At 44.0% G+C, this 24,716-nt stretch overlaps 1 protein-coding gene, 1 long non-coding RNA gene and 1 other non-coding gene across 8 annotated transcripts in view; 1 reads left to right on the top strand and 2 right to left on the bottom strand.

The window, feature by feature from the left end:
- The window catches only part of LOC109252230 (uncharacterized), a 340,134-nt gene that overhangs the window by 273,317 nt on the left and 42,101 nt on the right, over positions 1-24,716 (top strand). The window lies entirely within an intron of this gene.
- FGF1 (fibroblast growth factor 1) overlaps positions 1-24,716 on the bottom strand; it is a 68,877-nt gene that overhangs the window by 25,278 nt on the left and 18,883 nt on the right. Inside the window, exon 1 of one of the 4 annotated variants that reach the window (XM_053907389.1) lies at positions 18,047-18,169. The exons of 1 other annotated variant lie outside the window; for it this stretch is intronic. The gene's annotated coding sequence lies outside the window, so the exon portion shown is untranslated. Of the gene's footprint in view, positions 1-3,204; positions 3,316-9,608; positions 9,796-18,046; positions 18,170-24,716 lie in introns of those variants that run through there. 2 more of the 4 variants (XM_019424555.2, XM_019424556.2) reach the window with 2 other exon arrangements.
- Positions 7,932-8,056, bottom strand: LOC128778468 (small nucleolar RNA SNORA36 family). Its single transcript, XR_008424054.1, has one exon. It is a non-coding gene; the product is annotated as a small nucleolar RNA SNORA36 family (small nucleolar RNA).

Genomic DNA, 24,716 nt, shown 5'->3' with positions numbered 1-24,716 from the left:
GAGCTGAAACATACAAAAAGTAAAATCTCTTTTTGTTGCTGAAGGAAACCCCAGAGGCACAAAAAGGCCTTATTTATTTATTTATTTATGTATTTATTGGCTCTATTTACAATTTACCTACATTTGAGGCAGTCGTTAGTCCTAATTTCCTTGCCTCTTCAGGATTTGTTAGAAGATAGGGATAAAAGAAATTTATGACATGATAAAACCATTAAGCAACAGCCTTCGTGGGCCCTTGGGGGTTTTCACAAATTGCTCTAATAAATGAGTCCATTAACTACATGAAATCAGGCATTAAGCCTAATGGAAATTTATAAATTTTGCTTCTTGTTATTATTCTCTTTTTGTTGGCTGTCAGGGGTATATCTGTGTATATTTGTTGGGACATGGAAAAAATCAAGCCCAGTGGACTTCTTGTCATCGCTGTGTGCTAAGCCCAGCCCTTTGAGATTCGGGGCACTGGTGAGACTTAGGGGAAAAGCCGGAAGATTCTCTTGACTTATCAGTGACACCAAAGTAAGGGCAACACGAAGCGTATTAGAACATCCGTGGTAAGGCTGGCATATTTTGTCAGCTGTAACCACTCAAAGAGAACCTAAACTGACACATGTCTGAAAGGTTAATAATCTTTCACAGTATTCATAACAGCACTTAGAAAAATGTGATGTGACCTATAGGAGATGTGAGTCACTGGTTATGTTGAACTAGTTGAAGCCTGGTGTGGTCTAGGTCAGCTGCCACTGAATGCTGTGTTTAAAATAATTTTTCAATTGGAATGAAAATAGAAGTTTTCATTCTCTCTCATATTTGGGAGAAATTGGTTAAGCTCTTTCCTCCATCATTTAAGCCACAAACGTAGCAGAGGGGATGAAGGAAGTAAAGGTAAGCTATGGTTATGTAAGAGAGAATCCAGGCCATTTCAGACTCAGTTCTCAGCTCATCAAGAGTTGTTGAAGGGACACTTATCAAGTCCCCGATTTAGGAGACATGTGTGTTCAGTTCGGCCCTGGAAACTAAACTAACAGGAAAAATTTAGGGTTCTAAGGATCCAGGAAAGGCAGTTGTGGGGAAGAGCAGATAGAGAGGGAGACACAGAATCTGAAACAGGCTCCGGGCTCTGAGCTATCAGCACAGAGCGTGACGTGGGGCTTGAACCCACAGACGGTGAGATCATGACATGAAGTCGGCCACTTAACTGACTGAGCCACCCAGGCGCCCAGGGTTTTTTTAAATTTTTAACCCCTGTCACTGCTTAAGTAATGCAGAATACCCATGAAAGGGAATATTTTACAAATATTCTACCAAATGTGTAATGCTACCAAAGGTAGATGTATAGGCATCTGTCAAGATGATGATTGGATAAGTGTCCTCTGACCAAGCGTATGTAAAATAGGTCTCACCTTTGGTTCCAAATAGGCTCTAAGTTCTTGCTCCCTGTCTCCATCAGTGGCATCACCCAGAAGCATTAACTCTTAGAGATGTTAATTAATCTTACATTTTATTTTATTGAGTCACATATGCATGTTAAATGTTAAGAGTAACCACTAAAAAGGGGCACCTGGGTGGCTCTCTCAGTTTAGCATCTGACTCTTGATCTTAGCTTAGGTCATGATCTCACGGTTCATGAGTTGGAGCCCCACCCACGTTGGGCTCTGTGCTGACAGCATGGAGTCTGTTTGGTATTCTTTCTCTCTCCCTCTTTCTCCAGCCCTCCCCCACTCATGCTCTCTCCCTCTCTCTCTCTCACTCTCTTTCTCTCCCTATCAAAATAAATAAATAAACTTTTAAAAAATTACAGGCACCTGGGTAGCTCAGTTGGTTAGGCATCTGATTCCGGCTCAGGTCATGATCTCGTGGTCTGTGAGTTCAAACACTGTGTGGGGCTCTGTGCTGACAGCTCAGAGCCTGGAGACTGCTTTGGATTCTATGTTGCTCACTATCTCTCTGCCCCTCCCCTGTTTCTCTCTTTGTTCTCTCTCTCTCTCAAAAATAAATAATAGCCATTAAAATATTTTCAATAAAAAAAAAGATTGACCACTAAAAGAAAAGAAATAGAATGCAGTGATTCCAACCAGCAACTGGTAAGAATAGGGGAAATGAGGTGAAAAAAATCTGTACTTATCCAAAATAATCTAGAAAAAGAATAGAAAATCAAAAATAGTACTCAAAATTAGGTGGCAGAAATCAATCCAAATATATTTATATTCACAATAAATGTAAGTGGACTAAATTTACTAGCTACTGGATTTTTTTATGTTTATTTACTTATTTTGAGAAAGAGAGAGAGAGAGCAAGCACCAGCTGGGGAGGAGCGGAGAGAGAAAAGGAGAGAGAGAATCCTAAGCAGGCTCCATGCTGTCAGTGCAGAGCCTGATGTGGGGCTCGGTCTCACAAACCATGAGATCATGACCTGAGCCAAAATCAAGAGTCAGACGCTTTAACCAACTGAGCTACCCAGGCACCTTGCTACTGGATTTAAAAAAATTTCACCTATGCTCTGATTATAAAAGACATGTTTAAAATGTAAGGGCAGAAAGGTTAAAATCAAAAGGATGAAAAATAGATACCAGACCAATCTTAACAAAAATTAAAAGTTGGTATGGCTATATTAATATCATAGAAACTAGGTCTAAGGCAAAAAGAGTGATCAAGGATAAAAGGGATCACTGCATAATGATAAGTAGAATAATTAAACAGAAAGATATAAAAACTTTAAACTTGTGTATAGTTAATGACATAGCCTCATAGCCTCAAGCTATATGAAACAAAAATTCACAAAAATATAAAGAACTTGGCAAATCCACCACGATGGTGGGAGATTTTAATACCTTTCTGTCATAAATGATAAAGCAAACTGACAAAAAATATTAATAAAGTTGCAGATCAAAACGCACAATTAACAAGTTTAATTGAGTGAACATATCAGGGAACCCTGCATCCAACAGTTAGTGAACACTATTCTTCTCAAGGATGCATAGAACATTTTTGTAAACCGACGGTGTACCAGGTCATAAAGCAAGACTCAACACAAGTAGAAGAATCCATTTTGTTCAGACTATTCTGTGGGGAGAGTAGAAATCACTCCTATGCGTCCCATTAGTGACAAAACCCTTTCAACTGTACCTTTTTAATGTCTCTTAAAGTCATCCTCTATTCTCCATCCTCACTATGGCTGCTCACCACAGATGGAACACCTTGTCTCACCTGGGCTGCTAAGGCAGGCAAACGGCATCTGTCTTCTTCACCTCTGCAACCTTCCAACCCACTTTTGATTCCACTACTAATATCCTTTCGAAGGCATGAGTCTAATCATCATTCTCCTGCTGAAGATCTTTGCGTCACTGGGTTCTCTGCTGCCATCAGGATAAAACCCAGACTCTACCGTGACCTGTGAGGCATTCATCATCAGGTCCCTGCCTAACTCTGTTGCCTTATCTCTTATTGGCCTGTTCTTCTTGTAACTCCCCCGCCCCCCCCCCCCCCAACACACACACACTCTCACATTCACCGACCAGCGTTCTCTCTCCCTTACTCCCTCCACCTTCTACCATGGCCTGACTAGGTCATACTCACCCTTCAAAAATTCATCTCAGATATTTCTCTTTCAGAAAGTTGATTTGGATACATCCCCCAGCCCTAACCTCCCTTTTCTTCTGCCACACCACACACACCAGTTTATGTTTGAGTTGATTTCCTAATGCTCCCACAGCAGCATTTCTTTTACCCTATGGAAGCACTGGGTATAATTCCCGTGTATGTTTCCCACCTATATCATTCACTGGTTTCCCATTGCTCTCAGAATAAAGACTAAGGCCTTATCCGTATCTCTTTGTAATGTATATAATGTTGAGTCACTATGTTGTACACTTGAAACTAACATAATATTGTGTGTCAATTACATTTCAATTACAAACAAAATAAAATAAATAAAAGTTAACATTTACTTAAAAAAAAAATTCTACCTGCAGGGCTCTGAGGACTAGCCCTGGCTTCCTCCCCTGCCTCCTTTTCCACCATGTTCTCTACCCAAACTGGCCTTCCATTTGCTTGAAACCATTGTGTCCCTTTTCGCCCTATGATCTTTGCCTACACTGCTCCCTCTCTCTAGAGCGCTCTTTCTTTCTTTCCCTCTACCCTCCTTGCCTGGTTAACTCCTACGTTTTGTTCAAGCCTTAGTTCAGTTGCCAATTCCACAAGGAAGACTTTCCTGACTTTCCTTAACTGGGTCAGGTTCCTCCAGTTCTCAAAGGACCGTTTAACATTTCCTCAGAGCTCTTACTTCATTTTTTAATTACACATTCATTCTTGTGATTATTTAATTAATGTCTCCCTTTATGACTGGACTGTCAGCTCCACAATAGTACAAACCAATCTGTCTTGCTTACCATGGTCTCTCAGTGCCTGGCAGAATGCCTGGCATCTAATGGGCCCTTGATAAATATTTGTTGAATGAGTGAATGAATATAATGTAACTAAGGTTACCTGACTGTCTCCTTCATTAGTCTCTGCAGCTCTGGAACAAAAGCTGTGCCTGTTTTTTCTAGGCCTTGCACTTAGCAAATGCCTCCACATAATCATTGTTCTCTGCATGTTTGTTGATTGAATCCCAGGCCAGTTCCTTCTTGGGAACCTCTAGTGGAAACATGCTATCATGGGACCTAATTAGTAGGTGAGGTCTTTCAGGTATTAACAGAGAGGCTAAACCAAGAACCTAAATGGATTTTAAGTGGGTTCAAACTAGGCTGCTTGGTTAAAGCAGACCCAGGGGAGCCAGGGTGGGTCAGTCGGTTAAGCGTCCGAATCCTGACTTTGGCTCAGGTCATGATCTCACAGTTGTGAAATCTGTGCTCGCAGTGCCGCTGGGGCTGCTTTGGATTCCCCCTCTCCTCTCTGTCTGCCCCTCCCCCACGCCCTCTCTCTCTCAAAATAAATGAACTTTTTTTTTTTTTAATTAAAGGAAAAAAACCAGACCCAGCCTTTTTTCCATCTTGTAGAAAATACTTCCTTACTTCTTTGAAGGCAATATCATGGACTTGAAGGATCTCAAGAAAAGATCAGACCGTTTAGTCTCAAGTCTGAACTTTCTATCTAACCACAAAAAAACTTATAGGGCCTTAAAAGAATTCTAGGTTTTATTGTTTCTGCCTGGGAGTGCCAGGTTGGCAGGAACTCACTTCACACTCTCTGGTGAAGGAAAAATTGCCTGAAGAAAGAGACAGAGTGTTCTTCTGTCTTTCCCCGTCCTCCACCCGCAGTGATCTATACCAGGTCTGGGGAGGGAATCCAGCCATGGCTGACTGGCAGGACTAGCATCTCGGTGTGCTTCTCCCAGGCCAGTTCTGTTCCATGAGCTGAAATCTCATCTTCCAGAACTGGCAGCAAACTCTGGACATGGCCATGGGGTGGGCTTGATAGTGTCGTTCAGGAGATGGTTCCTACAGATTTGTGAAAGCCAATTTTTGAATATTCAAAATCTTCCTTCCTTCCTTCCTTCCTTCCTTCCTTCCTTCCTTCCTTCCTCATCTCTGATAGCGGGTTTACCAGCATGCTGCTAGACTCAGGTTTCAGTCCTGGGTGGACACTCACTAGCAAACTCATTCAGTTTCACAGGACCTCAGTTTTCTCATCTGCAGAATAGGACCCCATAACAATAGCTACCACACAGTTGCTGTAAGCGTTAAGTGATCAGGCACATAAAGCGCTAAGCCCAGCACTTGAAAACTTGTAAGCATTCATAGATGTTGCTTGATTATCATTCTCCATGTATCTTGTTGTCTTTTGCTAATCACCTGTGCTATTGATTGAGGATTGGACAAACTTGGTTCTTAACATTTAGTAATATTTTAGCAATATTTAAAACATATTATTTTCTAAGTACCATTACCCCTGATGTGCAAGTGATGCCCTCTTATTTACTCAGCAGCTGAATATGATGTGCTAGTGACCATCCTCAGTGTGTTTCACAGGTTTGTGTGTTACCGTCCAGGATGACAGAGAACCTGTGGATTCAGTAGTCTCTCTCTCCTCTTCTTTAATTTAGACTCTTTCTAATCCTAAAGAATCCCCAAGTTACTGAGAATAAACTGTCCCCTGGCTTCCAGAATCAAATATTCTTTGAGGGAGATCAAGATGTTATACTCTAGATGCCAACCACTTGTACTCAGCACCTGCCACGGGCAGACTGTTGGGGAAATTTAAGAAAGAAAATAAGGAGAAAGAAAAGGAAATGAAAAGAAGGACCTCAAATCCCTAATCTACATTCTGAAATGCAACATGCTCTGAAAACTAGACATTCTTTCATAACTCAGATTGTGGCAAAACCTGACCCAGACTGTCCTGAGACTGCTTAAAGTCTTTATTTATCACCTATGTGTTCATATGTGTGTGATCTGGTGCAGAATCGCCAATGTGTTTGATTATAGGGGACTGCTCCAGACCCCACAGAAGTTCTTCCTTAATATACAATAAATGCAACCAATTGTCTTTCTAAAATCCCCCAAATCCTGGGTTCAGAAATTTGTCTAGCTTTTCAGATAAGGGATTCCGGGCCTGCAGTAGAAATCACAGTGTCTGTCATATGGAGGTTAGAGTCTGCCCATACCAGATCAATCAAGCCGAGCTTCCAATAAGAGGGGCATAGATGCTTGGACCACGGATAGCTGGCCGGAAGTGCAGCCTGTAAAGCCAGTCCAGCTGTATCACCCAACAGCTCAATCCCAGTCTTAGCCCCCACACTCCTTTATGAGGAGCAAAAGATATAAGCAGATACACACACTTTCCCAATGATCTCCAATATCCATTATTTGTTCCCTGGGTTCTGGATCTTTAATTCTCTGCAGTGTGGCTTCTCTGCCCCTAAAACACTGACTCCCATAGAGCATCATTCCGTTGGAGGTCAGGAATTATTTTAATGCTTAGACAAAACACCCTGTAAGAGGAACCACAGAGCACTCCCTGGCATCGCGACATGCTCTGATGCCCCAGTTGTGCCCGAACTTTAATGGTACACCCTGGCCCAGAGCATCCTGCAGGCTCGCGGCCATCCTGAAGACCAGCACACGTCTTAAATGGAAGTATCCTTCCTACAGACTGATGCTTTAAAGGCCTGGGCTTCCAGCCAAATGCAGAGCAATTCTGCAGGGGCTCCGCCAGCCCTGGTCCCTTCCTCTAGCCTTCCCTTACTGATGTGCCTCCAAAAATCTTTTGAAAATGTTGTGCAAGTTACAATCTCCAGAACCAGCCCACGAGGACATTCCTTTCTCAAAGAAAGCAGACCTTCCAACTCACAGGACGATGGTTTGTTTGCTAGGTCTTTTTTCTTCCCTCCTGAGCTACAAAATTTGGCTTCTCCAAGCTTAGTCTTTTGAAGTAAGTGTTTGTTATCTCTTTGGAAATGCTGGGGGCTTTCCCTACCATATGTTTCCCAACAGTCTGTTCTGAACATACCCATAAATAATCAAATAAGCCCATAAATAATAAAATAGTGACTTTTTCTTGAACATTTACTATGTACCAGATCCTGTCCTAAGTGCTTTACAAACATTATTAAAAAAAATTTTTTTAATGTTTATTTATTTTTGAGAGAGAGAGAGAGAGAGACAGCATGAGTGGGAGAGGGGCAGGGAGAGGGAGACACAGAATCAGAAATAGGCTCCAGACTCTGAGCTGTCAGCACAGAGCCCAGTGCGGGGCTTGAACTCATGAACTGTGAGATCATGACCGGAGCCGAAGTCGGATGCTTAACCAGCTGAGCCACCCAGGTGCCCCACATACATTATTTTAATTAATCCTCAGAGTTCTGTGAGATAGGCATTTTCTTTCTTTCTTTCTTTCTTTCTTTCTTTCTCTCTCTCTCTCTCTCTCTTTCCCTCTCTCTTTCTTTCTTTCTTTCTTTCTTTCTTTCTTTCTTTCTTTCTTTCTTTCTTTCTTTCTTTTGTAGGCTGGGAGATCAATGAATAGAGTGATATCTTCCATGTAATCGTCTTCCGTAGCCTGATCATGTCCCAAGATTTAATTAAATGAACAGGGAGGCTTGCCCTGAACTGAACTCAAGGCATTGCTTTTTTTATCCCCAGTTTGCAACTAAGGACACCAAGGCTTGGAGAGTTTAAACAGTTCGTTTAAGGTCATACAGATAAATCAATGTTAGAGCTACAATCGGAAGGTAGGGTTTTCTGACTGCAGCGTCCGTGATTGTAACTGCCACAGAAATGTGGGAAACAGAAAAAATGCCTTTGGTTGAGTGATCCTTAGCTTCTCTATCCTGTTTATTCTCCAGTCCCCTAGCCCGCATAAGTCAGGTAGCCCCATCGACAGATACTTGTGTCTTGAGTGGAGTCTTTGCAAGTTCCTCCCTTGACACAGAACTGTCCCCTTTGAAAGCACTATAATGGCCTCACCAGCACTTTCTGATTGGCCCAGTGGCAGTCAAGTCACTCTTAGCTTTTATCACAGTAGAATCACTTGCCATTGCTTTTAAAGGACTGGGGTGAGCCCAGAGCCCACTCTGGGAACCCATTGGATAGTCCTACTTCAGACTGGGCTGGAAAGGCCATGGAAAAGGGAAGTTCTCATAGACCTGGGCTTTGGTTTCTGCTGTGTTATTAACTATTTGCATGACTGAGCAAGTCATTTAATCTTTCTGATCCTCAGCTGCCTCTTCTGTAAACTGAAGCTATTAAGAATACTGATCTCAGGGCGCCTGGGTGGCTCAGTCGGCGTCTGACTTCAGCTCAGGTCATGATCTCACAGTCCGTGAGTTCGAGCCCCACATTGGGCTCTGTGCTGACAGCTCAGAGCCTGGAGCCTGCTTCTGATTCTGTGTCCCCCTCTCTCTCTGCCCTCCCCCAGTCACACTCTGTCTCTCTCAAAAATGAATAAATGTTAAAAAAAATTAAAAAAAATACTGATCTCCTCATGGTGCCATGACAAAGGAATAGAGGAAGGCAGGCCTGGGAAGGGTCTCACATACAGTGAATGCCTAGGAAATAGAAGGTGTTGTTATGGTTGTTAATTAGAGCCTGTGTCAAAAAAATTTTTTTAATGTTTATTTATTTTTGAGAGAGAGAGAGAGGGGCGGGGGGGGGGGGGCGGGGAAGAGAATCCGAAGCAGGTTCCAGACTCTGAGCTGTCAGCACAGAGCCTGATGCAGGGCTTGAACTCACGAACTGTGAGATCATGACCTGAGCCGAAGTTGGACACTCAACCAACTGAGCCACCCAGGCACCCCAGTAGGAGCCTATGTTTTAATGCATGGATTATTTGCATTTTTATGGTACTTGGAGTTTCACAAAGCATTTTATGTGGGTAAGCAGGCATCTCTAGGTGCCTATGGTGTAGATAATATAAGAGGTATTTTATAATCATTTTGTATTTTTTATTCCTCCTGTTACATGAGATAGGTGAACACTTTGTCTTTTTCTCTAGCCAAGAGAAGTGTGACACAGAGAGGCTAAACAGCATATCAAAGCAAATCTGTGGCTTAGCCAAGAGCAAAACCCTGAGTCCCAAGACATCACTTTATTATGTCACGCCTCTGTTGGGCAGCCTCATTTCAAGGGCCCCATGTTCATTGAAAACACTGAAAAGTAAAAAAAGACAAAACTCACATTTCTGCCAGACAGATGATATCCAGGCGTTTCTGGAAGAATGATTAGCAATCCCGGCGTGAGGTTTTGTGTTGAAGGTGCTTGGATACGAAGGAGGAATGTAAAACCCCACGGAGCTCGTTTCACATGTCACAGTCTATTCTGGATCTTGAAAGTGGGCCTCGGAGGCCCCAGCTGTGCCCCAAGAGAGCTGCATTCCTGTGGAGCCTTCCAGCACCATGCAGGAGGCAGGGGGTGGGGAGCAGGGCCCAGGATTTGCAAAGGGACCCAGTGGGTGTCTCAGCCAAAGAGCAGGAAGCAAATAATAAGCTACCCCAGCGCCAGCCTTCCAGGGCTTAGTTTTTGCAGAGCCTACATTAGGACAGTATAAACCTTGTTTTCTTTTGCATTATTTCTTTTTAAGGACTTTGGCTATTTTTAGAGGTTCCTTCCACTTGCCAACTCTCTTTGAACCCACACAAAAAGTCCAAAAGGGACCATTCTCCCGTCTCCCCAGTTTGCCCTGTTTCAGCATGCCCAATGCTCTCATGGTCCTGTGACCGTGTCATTGGCATTCTCCACACAGACCTGCACACACCCCAGCTGTTGGCAGGAGCCAGGTGGGTTTTATGGGAAGGAGTTGGAGCAAGAGAATATGAGCAAAGGCTCTGGGCAAGGACTGGTGTCTGATAAGGGATGAAAGAGCTTGGAAGTGTGCTGGAATCTCGTATCCAAGAAGGTAAACTCAGAGATAAATCTGCGCCCGGTATCTAGCATCTCCAGGAAGGTGCACACTGTGCGTCCCACTCATAGGTAGGTACCGGGAAGCTCGACAGTGTGCTTGTCTGTCAAACATGGCCTCTCACGGGAGTCTGCTTTCATTCTGGCAGGTAGTTCAAAGCATGGTTTGCTTTCATCCCTGCAACTCCTCATGGCTTCTCTTCTTGTTTATTTCTTTTTTCTACGTAACCTTTCCAAGCCATTTATACCCCGCACTATCCACTGCTCCTCTCTCATGCTTTAGAGATCAAAGTGCTACTCTTTTGGGTGGGGTTGTTTGAAAAATGAAGAATTTCTACACTATTGGCCTTTGAGAGTAGATTAGGCAACAGGAGGTAAGAAGAAATGTCAGACGGACTTCTCCTTACTTCTCTAGGCTGCCATCTTTTTGTACGTAATTTCTGCTGGCTTTCAAAGGTCCTGCATTCCTTGGTTCCTCCTTGGTGTTGTCAGGTTCAAGGGGCTCCTCTGGAATTCCATAAATCTAGACATTTAGATGGGTGTGGGGCAGACAGGAGGCAGAACATTTTCCAACGTTCCCCAATATTGTGTTCTTTTTTTTTTTAATGTTTATTTTTGACAGGGGGGGCAGGGGCAGAAAGAGGGGGACAGAGGATCTGAAGCAGGTTCTGTGCTGACAGCAGCAAGCCCGATCATGGGTTTGAACTCACAAACCACAAGGTCATAACCTGAGCTGATGTCAGATGCTTAACCGACTAAGCCGCCCATGTGGCCCCCCAATATTGTATTCTTGACCCCTCAGTGGTGAGAGTACCTTTCTCAGCGATATGTTTGTATAGAAAATAAGTCAGTGGTATTGTTTTTCCAAAACTGTCCTCCGTAGGAGTAAGTCATTAGGTTGTAAAGTTTCACACTCTATAGTGGGAGTTTGGTTGATTTGATTTGCAAAACTTCTTAACACTGCATTTTCAGCAACATAAGTATTATGTGAAGCAGGGTTTCTGCCTCCGTGTGCCTAAATGTGTCTGGCCCACCCTGTGTAGGGTAGCTCCCTGCACTCCTCTGTGTATGAGTCCTGTATAACACTTATGATAATTTATGACTTTATGTATGTGTTTGTTTACTAGTTATTGACTGTCTCATGCCAACCCCCTTCCCAAACACACACACACACACACACACACACACACACACACACACACGGTGGACTATGAATCTAATGAGGACCCGTAATCAGGTTTGTTTTGCTCACATATGTTAGTTCCTAGATCTGTGCCTGGTATGTTATAATTTTGCTCAGTGAATATTTGGGAATGGATGAAGTCAAGAAATATTTTCTTAGTTGGGGCGCCTGGGTGGCTCAGTCGGTTGAGCTTCTGACTTCGGCTCAGGTCACGATCTCAGGGTCTGTGAGTTCGGGCTCTGCGTCAGGCTCTGTGCTGACAGCTCAGAGCCTGGAGCCTGCTTCAGATTCTGTGTGTGTCTCTCTCTCTGCCCCTCCCCTGCTCATGCTCTGTCTCTCTGTCAAAAATAAATAAACGTTAAAAAAAAAAAAAGAGGGGCGCCTGGGTGGCTTGGTCGGTTAAGCGTCCGACTTCCGCTCAGGTCATGATCTCACGGTCCGTGAGTTCAAGCCCCGCGTCGGGCTCTGCGCTGACAGCTCAGAGCCTGGAGCCTGTTTCAGATTCTGTGTCTCCCTCTCTCTCTGCTCCCCCTCTGTTCATGCTCTGTCTCTCTGTCTCAAAAATAAATAAACGTTAAAAAAATTTTTTTTTAAATAAAAAAAAAAAAGAAAGAAATATTTTCTTAGAAAAGCTGTTCGGTTTAAAAAACCTAACTTATCCAAAATAATCCCTATGGAGAAAGGTGATATTTAAGTGTAGTTCCCTTTTTGTGCAGGTCTGTTTAAGTGTGGTGTTTTGTGTTTGTCAGAAAATAGTGTTTGCCCAAGGAGCTGGGATCACTGTGATCCATATAGGACTCATAAGGAATAGAATAAGGCCTGTCCCTTCCTTTTCTCTCATTTTCCCTTCCATCTATACATCTTTGTTTCTTCCTGTATTTACTAAATGCTAATCAAATATATACCAGTCATGGTAGGGGAGGGATGATACTATACCTGCCTCACAGGATTGGTGTGAGTATAAAATGAGATCATTGTATTTCCCGGCTTCTGGCAAAGTACCTGACATATTAAGAGCCTGATAAATGTTAGCCATTAACAGTATCAGAAGTATTGATGGAGCAACTATTATGTACTTTCTGTCTCGGAGTCTCCAGAATCAGGACAAAGAATAGCATCTGTACCACCAGGGGGCTTGTGATGATCTATGTCCTCCATTTTCTTTGCATAGTATTTATTTTAAGAGCCGAGGATTACATGGTCGCCCCCTGGTTTACAGGTGGGGAAGGTCAGCTAGCCAGAATAACAGCGAGGATATGAACAAAATATCAAAATTTTAAATACCACCAGGATCAGTATTACAAGGTTTTTCCTTTTGCCCCAGGCTCCTTCTGTGGCTTGGCACAGCACCGTTGTGGATCCTGTCTTTTTAAAAGAAATTTGATTTCTTGTTCATCAAGGACTGTTTTGCCCTAAATTTGATTTTCTAAAAAAATGCTGCACTAAATGGGTGACTGGCTTAGAGGAGCATGCAACTCTTGATCTCGGGGTCATGAGTTTGAGACCTACATTGGATGTAGAGATGACTTAAACAAACAAACAAACTTAAAAAAAATATTGCACTAAAATATTATTTATCTTGGCTTCTGAGTAAACTTGCTTTGTGCCCAAAGCAAGTACCTCCCTTGCCTCGCCTTAGTCCCAGGCTTGTGTGTTGGTCAACTTTCTCAACTCTTATGTTGAAGTTAAAGGCTGTCAAATTTATGTACTTAGTACCTACTGTCAACGCCCAGTCCAGTCCACTGTCGCAACTTCTGAAATAGTCTCCTCTTTTGTTCTCAGCATGCCCCCCCCCCCCATCATCTTTATACATAGAGTCAGAAGGATCCTTGAAAACCTACCTCACCCCCTGCTTGCAACCTTCCATAGCTTTTCATTTCCAAGTAAAATCTGAATCCTTCCCGTGGCCTGCAAGACCCTGTATGGTCTGGCCTGACCTCCCACCACTCCTTCCCTTTGCCCACTATGCTCTAGCCAGTCCTCCAGTCCTGTCTGCCCTTGGATCCTTGAGTCCAGGGTGGTCTCTTCTACCTGCCCGCCTTCATGCAGATTGTTTGCTTTCTGGCCCTTTCTCCTGGCTGGCTCCTGCTAACTCTTCAGATGGCAGCCAAAGCCACCTCCTCAAGGGTCTTTCCTGACCTCCCCATCTAAGTTCTGTTCCCCCCAGCCTCCATTATTCTCTTTTGTATGTCCTCTTCTTTTCTTCCCAATGCTTCCCACCATTTGTAATTAAGTATATATCTACCCAGACATTGCTGGCCTGTCTGATGCCTTCTCCCACCGGTAGATGGAAAGCTCTTGGAAGGCAGAAGCCATGTTTATTCACCATCTTTCCCACAGCCCCTCAACAGTGCCTGGCACAGAACAGTTGCTCGATTATTTGTTGAATAAAAGGGAATGAGTGAATAAACCAATCTTCAGTTTCCAAAATCTTGACCTGAGGACTCTGCCGCACGCGAAGGGACTTTCATGTCCCATTCTGCTCTTTGTTGTCATGAACTTTGCTCTTCTAGAGCAAGTGTTTTTCCCCTAGATTATTTTTATTGGAAAAAGTGAAGCAAATATAGAGATAATTATTGATTGCCACTCATCAGGTCTCTGCTACCTATCACCAACATCCTCCTGGGAACCTGCTGCAGGATTCCTGGGAACCACAGGAAATAAGTCCGTTAACCACTTGAAATGCTTTTATAAAAATAGACCGGAATTGACCTTCTTCCTGTGGAAGGGCCTCTTTCCTCTGGGCAAACATTGCAAAGAAATGTTATCTGCTCTTAGAAACCTCCCACGTCAGTCATCCTCCCAACAGGATTTATCTGGACTTGGAATCCTGTTCTGAAATCGTCTCCCTACTGCCTGGGTCATTACCTGAGCAAATTGCTCATTTGTTATGTCCGTGCTGTTGTTTTTATATTAAAATGACAAGATTGAAGTCGAGGCCTGGGGGACCTATGGGGATATCCCAGTGCACACTGATATCCTGGAGGCCTTTCACCCTCACAGAGGTTAGCACCACTTTCCTTGGACTTCAGTACAGGTGTGCTAGCCTCAGCATTTTGATCGTTATCCCCTTACCACATCCCTTATTTTTGAATTTGATTTAAATTACTGACATGTGGTTTTCCTTAAATTTTAATTTCCTTATTTAAAGGAAGCTTTATCCCTCCAGTGTAACTGCAGAAGCATCCCATACACAGAAGGCAGTCCTCAAGATAAATACAGTGCAAGGGCGGCTGTGGTTGACTTCTGCTCAGATGCTGTCTCCTGCCCACCCACCTCTTTTGCTTACAAAGAGAGAAAAGCAATTGAAAACCTAATTGCAAGAAACCAAAGCTGTCTCCTTGACTACAATCAAAATGACTGAAGGAAACTTCAAAGAGGGCTCCCTTTCTCTCTGCAGTGTTATGGAAAGATATCTTCATATCACTCAGAACTTCTGTATCAACAGGGGCACATGCCCCTACTTTGGGAAACAAAGGGTTAATAGGGTGTGTTGCTTTACTGTTCTAGCAATTCAGCAAATAAGCAGAGGATGTCAGTCCCCTCAGAAGCTCTCAAATATAAAAGAGGGAGACAAAAAAAGGTATTACAGATAAACATCAATAAAAATTTTTTAAGATTGTTCCTGATCCTATCAGGTGAAGAGAACTTCTGTGAACATGTCAATTCATAGAGTTATAAACCTTTTACAAAGCAGCTTATACATAGGAATATTTGAGATTTTCTGAAACAAAAAGACAGCTTTCTGCTTTGTTAGGTTTCTACGTTGTTTGCCTGATTTGTATTTTGCTGCTAACTTTATTTCTTATTTCTTATTAACTATATTTCTTTCTTATTTCTGCTTACTTTGAGTTTACCTTGCCCTTTTATTTATTTATTTTCATGCAGAATCTTGGGTCATTAATATTACTTAGACCTTCAAAATTTTTTTTTAATATGAGCAGTTAAAGGTGAAAGTTTCCCTCTAATAATTGTTTTAGTTGCCTTCCCAAATTTCCATATACCAGTGCTCTATATATAGTTAAGTTTAAACTACTCTATAATTTCTCCTTTGATTTTTTTTTTTTTTTTTTTTGGGTGGATTAGTTCAAAGTGTGTTGTTTAATTGAAAATATTTGCAGGGGCGCCTGGGTGGCGCAGTCGGTTAAGCGTCCGACTTCAGCCAGGTCACGATCTCGCGGTCCGTGAGTTCGAGCCCCGCGTCAGGCTCTGGGCTGATGGCTCGGAGCCTGGAGCCTGTTTCCGATTCTGTGTCTCCCTCTCTCTCTGCCCCTCCCCCGTTCATGCTCTGTCTCCGTTCATGCTCTGTCTCTCTCTGTCCCAAAAATAAAAAAAAAAAAAGAAAGAAAATATTTGCAGTTTTCCAGGGCACCTGGGTGGCTCAGTGGGTTAAGCATCTCTTGATTTCAGCTCAGGGCATGATCTCACAGTTCGTGAGTTCGAGTCCTGTATCAGGCTCCGTGCACGGACACTGCAGAGCCTGCTTGGGATTCTCTCTCTCTCCTTCTGTCTGCCCCTGCCCCGCTTGTGCTCCTGCGCTCTCTCTCTCTCTCTCTCTCTCTCTCTCTCTCTCTCCAAATAAATAAATTAAAAAAAAATATTTGCAGTTTTCCTAGATATGTTATGGTTATTGATATCTAAGTGAATTACATTGTGATCAGATAACTTATTCCATATGATTTCAATTCTATTAAATTGATTCAGGAGTGGTTTGAAGAATCACATGATTCCTCTTTGTAAAATTTGTATACATAGATTGTTTTATAATCTGCTTATTTATAACCAGGCTGTACTAAATACATTAGGATTTTTTTCCTCATCAATAAACGTAAATCTACATCTCCATTTTTTTCTAAATTTTTAAATATTTATTTTTGAGACAGAGGCAGAGTGCAAGTGGGGGAGGGGCAGAGAGGGAGACACAGAATCTGAAACAGGCTCCGGGCTCTGAGCTGTCAGCACAGAGCCCGATGCGGGGCTCGAACCCACGAACTGTGAGATCGTGACCTGAGCCGAAGTCGGACGCTTAACTGAGCCACCCCAGCGCCCCTACATCTCCATTTGTAATGGCTACATAGGATTATAGGATTCCGTTATGTAGACATGAAAACTCTAATCCTCTCTCGTTTGTCACCATTATAAACAAAGTCGCTGTTACTTCCCTGGGGAGGATTTGTGGAAGTGGAATTACTGGGGAAAGCACATGCATTTTGATAAGGTTTTTACTCAAAATATTCAGAAAGTTTCTACCTGCTACAGGTTTAAGTTCCGTTTTCACCCCTTGACTTACATGTACATCCTTTCTGATTTAGATGTCTGATCTTTGAAGCAGAGGAGAAATTGATTTGAAAGTTTCAGACCTGCTGACTTTGGTTTCAAAGTCACCTCATAAAATGGGAGCCTTGCTGCCTTTGCCTAAAGTTGCTCTGAGGATGCACATTACCCTTCATAGGATTTCACTGCAGGCGTTTCTGGACACGTGACTCATCCCCAGGATTGCTTTTCCAGCGTGGGCTTGGGCACTTGCCAGAGTCCAGTGGGCCTAGACTAAGGGGTAACAGAATGCCCCGAGGCAGCACTGGAGCTGTCTTCTGACTGACACTTGGGCCACTTTACTCCCTTGCTGCACCACCCTTATTCTCAGCTCCAACAAACCAGTCCTGACCTCTGTCCCAAGCTCACCTCCTCTACAAATCCCCAGGCATCGATGACTCCATTCAATCCAGCAACTCCCAGACCTCTGGTAAAATCACCTGTACATGCTTTATGTCTGTCCCTTTAATCCACTGTAGATTTGTAAATTCACAGTAAGTTCTTGCAAGGGCGACCTCATCTCCCACTTATTAAATGTGGGGCCTGGCACGGAGCACAGTGTATTGAAGGCAGTCAGTAAACATTTACTGAAATAAGAACCTGGTTTGTTTCCCAGGCGGAGGTGAGGCTTGGCACAGCCAAATACAAATGGCAGACAACTGAGAACTCTTGCTCACGTAAGCACGCCAAATGGTGTCTGTCCTCGTGTTTAAAAGAAGAGACAGCCAAGATACTAGTTAAGAGCTCGCTGTGATTCAGACCAATGGATATGCTCTCTGACTCATCCCTGTATAGATGTGTGACTACAGGCGAGTTGCTAATGCTCTCTGAATCTGTTTCCTCGCGTGAACAGTACCTGCTCATAGTGTTGTAAAGATCAAATTCGATAGGAGCACGTGAAGTGAAATGTGCACAGTATCTAGCGTGTGACAAGCTCTCCATGAACGGTATTATTAATGTCTTTGATATTTTGGGTCTTCACAGAAGACCCAGCCTCCCTCCCGGGTTTGGGCTGTGGAGCTTCCTGCTTGCCTCTTCTTTTGTGAGCCGTGGGGGACGCACCATGAAGGCTGCTTGGCTTTCTCAAAAGCACGCTCACTCCACCCTTCCGCAGAGGGAGATGGTTGCCCTGGTAAGAGGACTTTGCTTTCCTTTCAGGACTCCTGAAATCCAGATAACAAAGCTTCTGACCAGTTAATAATCAAAACAGGAGAAGACTCACCAGGGGTCCACAGGTTGATTGCTCATTGTTTCTTAAGGCTGTATATTTTGCACTAACACTTCTGATTTTCTTAGGCCGGTTCCATTCATTGGAAGCATCGGGAAGACAAGGGCTGGGCATCTTAAAGGAAACTTACACTGTAACACTTAAGACCAGAGACTGCAGTCAGGGAGACCTGGGCCCTGATGTGGGTCTGCACTTATTTGCTGGGTGGCTTTAGGCAAGTAAGTCATCCACTCCCCTGGGCTTTGAGTTTTCTCATCCCTTGAATGGAGATAATAATAATACCTCATAGGGTGGTCTGGAGGATTAATGAGATAATGCGTGTAAAACACCTAGCAGGTACTAAGGTGTCCATGAATGTGAGTTACTGTCATCATCATGTTTGAACGCCGGCATCACCTTTCTGTTGGACCTAGTTCAAGTCCTTGCCTGTGGGGTCAGCTCAGCAGCTTAAATGAATACCATGAATAGAATATGTGCCCCACCCGCCTTCTGCCAGAAGGTGAAATCAGAAATCTTTGTCATTCTGCAGATCCTAACTATAGTTTGTGGTGTTTTACTTTGAACAAGCTTTTTAGTCCCTGACTCTGGGGACCTCAGGAGCACATGTGAGTTTTTTACTTAAGCTATACCTTATGTCACCAGGCATAGGGCATAACTCTGCCTTTGCCTCCTGAGCTTTGTTCCTGAGTGGGTCCCCCCTGCGTGGGGATCATGGGAGTACCCCTCCTCCAGGGGTCTGTACTCACTGGGCCTGAGTTGGGGCTGGCACCTGTAAGCTCAACACGTCTCCCCAGGAGAATCTGATGCAGACCAGAGTGAGAACCCCTGGTCTGGGAAATCCTTTCTTGCTACATCAAGAGAGACATAAGGGGGTGCCTGGGTGGCTCAGTTGGTTAAACGTCTGACTTCGACTCAGGTCATGATCTCACGGTTGATGGGTACGAGCCCCACATCGTGCTCTCTGCATTAGGAAGGAGCAAACTTCAGTTCCTGTGTCTTCCTCTCTCTCTGCCCCTCCCCCTCTCAGGCACATGTTTTCCCTCTCTCTCTCTCTCTCTCTCTCCCTCTCTCCCCCTCTCTCAAAAATAAATAAACATGAAAAAAGTTTTTTTCTAGGAGAGAGATAAGGAATTCAGCCTAGAAGGGAGAGGCCAGCTTGATTATTTTTCTCCTTTTTAGCAAAGTCACTGAAATATCTCCAAATCTACTCTCCTTGTTTTCTTTAAAAGCAGTGGCCTGAGGGACATTGCCCATTTTGATATGTTTATTTTTTCCTCTTTCTTTCCATTACTCATATTTCCTTTACTGAATTATTGTTTGTCCTTGCTGGGGGGGGGGGGGGGGTAGGGAGAAAATAAAACAGAGGGTAAGGCAAAATGAATGAAGGCTCCAGGTCCCTGTAGCCTTGTTCTGCTGTGTGACACTGGGGCAGGTGGGCTGCCTGTCTCTGCAGCAAGAGGCACAGGCCTCCGGCAGGCACACCAGCGCACCCCGACTTGACTCGGGTTGTCACAAAACCCTGGGTGTCTGATCACGGGCTGATCACGGGCACGTGGTGGCAAGGCCCTTAGTTCTCCAAACCAAACCAGAAAGCAGTTTTGAAGAATAAACTTGGGCTTAATCACAGTACACAAGCCCATAATAAGATGAAATCGGGCCTCCAGGGTGAGCAAGGTTATCTGGTTTAGGACTGTAATGAGGTTCTGTTATGTTTCCGTTTCTCTCTGCCTCTTATTTTAATGGGTAAAGTTGCTCCAACAGTTCACAGATCGGGGCACTCATTTATTCACTTGATGAGTTCCACTGTGTGCCAGACATGAGGAATATAGTGGGAAACAAGGCAGATGCAATGAGGACCTCCTCGAGCTCACATTCTAGCGAGGAAACCCACCATAAAAGGGACTCCCAGTGAAGTGAGTGTTGCAGTGAAGTCCAGGGTATCATGGGAGTTAGATAATAGGGACCTATGGGGCCTAAGAGACAGGTAGACTTCCTGGAAGTGGAATTTATATTCCTAGTGAGTAGGGAAAAGAAGGTAGCAGGAAGAGCATGTGCAAAGGTCCTGAGTACAGAAAGAGCATGTTTCACTTGGGGAGAAAAGAGTCGGTTGTGGATGAGGAGAGACGGCTGTGGCTGGAGCAGTTGGCAGGGTCAGCCCATGCGGAGCCCTAGAGATTTTTATCTCAAGGACTGTGGAAAACTGCACGATGCAGGCTGGGCTATGACATAATCAGATTAGCTTTTTTTTTTTTTTTTTTTTTTTTTTTAATGCCACTTGGCTACTTAGTGGAGAAGTATGGGAGTAGAGGCAGAAGCAGGGAATAGGTGAGGTAGCCCAAGTAAGAGGCAGCGGGACCTCAGATAGGGTGATAGACGTGGGCATAAGCCAACATGTGGTGTCCATTCTTCATGGCTTCCCAGCCAGGTTATCTTAGATCACAAGCACAGTAGCTTTCTCTGAGAGAGACAGCAGCATTCAGTCAGTGCATGGCACTGAGAGGTGAGATAAACTTGGATTTTAAATTCCTCACTGCCAGATATACCAGGAAATGTATCTCTCCCCATGAGATGGTGCTGCTTTGAGAATGTGGGGCTCATTGATCTTCAGTAGCCGATTTGGAAGTGAGGCACCATGGCATCTTAGCAAGATGACAAATAATTCGGGGGAGCCAGAGTGCCCTCGCTGCCTGACCTGCCGGTCTGGGCATTAAGGACTATTCTCCCTGCTCCTGTCCATCCTGCTGTGACTCACCAAATGACTGGACAGATCATCTGTCTCTCACTTGCCTGTGTATGACCTCAAGAACTGCATTTCCGAGTCATGCTACTATACTTTATGAAATATACAAGATCCTGTCATCTCTGAGAGTTTTAAGGGCAGATCAGACAGCCTGGAGGGGAGGGAGTGGACCAGCCAGCTCTCAAGATGCTTCCTGGTCTTATGACACCTTGGGGCTTGGTGACACCATAGAAGATGGCTGAGGTCATTCGAGGGCACTCATTCATTTACTCAGCAAATGGTTATTAAGAAACTGCTGTGTTCCTGGCCTCATTCTCAAGTGATGAACAAAGCTGGCAGTGTCTTTACCCCATAGAGCTTAAATTCCAGTAATTTCCTGAGGCACAATCAGTGACCCACACTACTTCCATGCTCTCTTGGTCTTGGTGTTGAATAAGAAGGCCCACATTCCCTGGCATCGGACCTTCCGGTGGCCTCAAACAAGAGTGAACTTCCATTTTGCATATGTGCCCAGCTCTCTCTCACCCTCGGGCCTTTCAACCACTTTTCCCTTGGCCTGGAGCTCTCTTTGCCAACATTGCCTACCACCCCCAATATGTTCCTACTTCTCCTTCAGCCTTCACTTTGAATATTACTCAGATAAGCCTCCCTTTACCACCAGCCCCAGGTCCAGACCCAGCCCTGTGGGGTGGGGGGTGTCCCTTATCCTCCTCTTGTTTTCCCCCCGTTGCTGTTTACCGAACTGTTTCTCCCTCTCGACTTTGCGCCCTTAGGGCAGAGCCCTTGTCTCTGGTGCTCAGCTCTTTATCTGTAGTGCCTTGCATAGTGCTGGTACATAATATGTGCTTAATAAATGCCGAAAAAAATGAGGAAGAGAGGGGAATGATGATCTGTGCTGTGCAGCGTATTGCTTTTGCTGAAAAGACATGCACTGTGCTTAGAAACCCCTCATGAACCAAAGCCTGAGAAACTATGCTAATTAGCCACTTGCCATACTGAACCCAAGTATGGGTATTTTTTTTTAAGATCTTATTTTTAAGTAATCTGAACACCCAATGTGAGGCTTGAACTCATAACCCTGAGATCAAAATTTGTACACTAGCGACCGAGCCAGCCAGGCACCCCCAAGTAAGAGTATTTTTGATAGGTTACATCCATACGACATTAATCCTACATATTTTCTAAAACCGCTGATCTCTCCCTACTCTAACTAACAGATCAAGAGAGATGAAAAAACCAGGGAAGAGAAGAGTTAAATTGATCTGTTATTATTCATTAATTCAATCAACAAATATTTATAAATCAGGCACTAAGGACAAGGAGGCAACAGAAAGTCCTCGCTTTCGTTGTCTTTTTTTATTCCTGTAGGGGGAGATGCTGCAGTTTTAAAAAGTGTCCAACTGACTAAGAAAATCTGAAGCAGTGCCAATTCCTGTTTTCCTCTGTTGAAATCAAATATCCACAGAAGGGGGAAGTGCACTGGTAGGGGGAGAGTGGTCCGGGTGTCTCTGAGGAGGTGACCTTGAGCTGTGACCTTTGAAGATGAGCAGGAGTTCAGCGGGTGGGGTCAGGGATGTGTGCAGGGCCACATGCATCCGCGTCCATTTGACCAGAGGGAGGAGACTGAGTGATCCCAGTGAGCAAGGAGCTGGCACATTTCAGGGAAGAAAAGTCAAGATGCTAAACTTTCTTCCAGGTGTTAGCCCAGAAGAGGCAAAGGACTCAAAAACAATTCACCGATGGGGGGAGAGGAGGGTGCACAGGACTTAATATAATCTTTTCAAAGGACAGATGCTTCTCTGAGGGCCAGTGCTGCCTCTATCCTGAACCTACCCTGATCATCCCAAGCTCAACTTCATCGTTTCCTCCTGCAGCCTGCTGGCTGGAGCTGTTTGTGGTGGTCGCTATGTTCTACCCAGCACTTACAGCTATTTGCATCTGTTGTTGGCCTCCCTAAGGCCTTTTCAGCTTCAGGAGGACAGGCATCAGATCTTATGCATTCCCTTCCCCCATGGATACATGCTTGCCTCGCACTTATGGATGCTCAGTGAATATCTGCTGACATTTATTAAATCAAATACCTAAGATTTCTGGCTAATACTTTGAAAACATACCTATTTTTAAAAAGTCTTGATTTGGGTCACAGGAATGGTAATTTGGAGCATGAAACTTTTTTCCCCCTAATGTTTATTTTTGAGATAGAGTGCGCGCAAGTGGGGCAGAGAGAGGGGGACAGAGGATCTGAAGCAAGCTCTGTGCTGACAGCAGAGAGCCTGACATGGGACTCGAACCCATGAACTGTGAGATTATGACCTGAGCCAAAATCGGACACTCAACCAAATGAGCCATCCAGGTGCCCCTGGAGTATAGAACTTTTGAGGGAGACCCCACTTGGATGGTTCTAGTGGAGAACATTGAATGCCTTGAGGCTTTCCAGTGGAGGGGGCAGGATAAGAAAAGAAAGTTGTGGGGGGCACAGAAAGAAGCAGGGCAGAGAGGACTCAATGGCTATTTTGGCTGTTTTGTTCTTGTTGGTGATTAAAAACCATTGAAAATCATTTTCTACGCTCCCTCCAGCCCTGTGCCACAGATGTCCGTGTGTGCCCGAAGATTGCCGCTGCCTGGGTTTGTTGGTTGATTTAAGTGTTGGTTGGGGTTTGTTGTTTCCTTGGTCATTTCTTCCTTTGAGTTTATTTTGCATATATACAGAATGTTTTGTCCTGATCAGAATGTTTTGTCCTAGATATATGCAGCTAGAATGTATCTTTAATTATCATTTAATTCGTATTTTTAAAGTTGAATTAGTGTTCAAACTGGAATTTATATCAAATGGAAGTTTGGTATTGGAAATATAAAATCAGTACCAAATGCCACAGAAGGGAATTGTAAAAGCAAGTATGATCAAAATATAGCATGTTAGGAAATTAAAAAAAATAGGAAATATATAACTATAAAGCCTAATTTGTATGTGCTGTCTATCAAGTGCTTCCTAGATTTTATCCATGATTTCATATAGCAGCACTTCGACACAAATACTGTAATTCTCATTTTAGTAGATGAAAGCACTGAGCTCTTGAGAAATTAAGAAATTAAGTAGCTCCCAGAGTTAGGAGGTCTTCCCATCTGAATTATTATTTTGGTTTTCGTTTTTGTTTGCAAATGGAATACGGAAAGAGGACTGCATGAATTTCATGGAGCTAAAACGTAGAATAGATGGTGGGGCCAGAGTTTATTAGCCTTTAAGACATAAATTTATGTGTTAACTGTTTGCTTTTGGAAGTAATCTAATGAAGCATGGAATCCCAAAGCAGACATGCGAGGATAGAAAGGAGCTGCATGCCGGGAGGAGTGAAGGAAAGCGCCCACTGTTAGCAGAGGAGTCGCTAACCCTTGGCTCCTTGGGTTGCTTGGCAATGATAGCGCCTGAGTTGAGGGTGAAGAATGGCCTAGAAAGGAAAGGGTTACATGGAGACAGGGAAGGAAACAGAGGACACGAGTGCTTTGCTTCTCGCTTGGCTGTAGCTTATTAACTAAACCCAAATTCATTTTCCTTGTCCCCTCGGACTAAGGTTAAAATCCTGATGGAGGCCGGAGGGGATGGTCCTATGGGACGTTTTCAGGGTCAGGAAACTCACATGCAAGCTACTTTGTTTACATCAGCAAATCCAGCTGCATCGTGCAAGCGCTTGACCGGCCACTGACTCTCAACTCAAAACAGATGTCTGGGCTGCATAGAGGAAACACACAGGGCTCCTGACCTGGTAGGACTTTGTCTTGATGAGTTGGGAAAAGGACAAGAGGTGGATGGCACCAGGTGCCAAGAGTTGACAAGAGCAGCGACCTGGTAGACCTGGCTGTGTGCTGGCTCGAGCGTATGGGCTCCCAGAGGAGATGCTCAGAGAGGACTGGAAAGGCCAAGCTGCT

The sequence above is a fragment of the Panthera pardus genome, unplaced genomic scaffold, assembly GCF_024362965.1.
Source record: "Panthera pardus isolate Hobbes unplaced genomic scaffold, ASM2436296v1 HiC_scaffold_2, whole genome shotgun sequence".
NCBI lineage: Eukaryota > Metazoa > Chordata > Mammalia > Carnivora > Felidae > Panthera > Panthera pardus.
The sequence above is the reverse complement of the archived record's forward strand: the minus strand, read 5'-3'. Positions and strand labels throughout refer to the sequence as shown.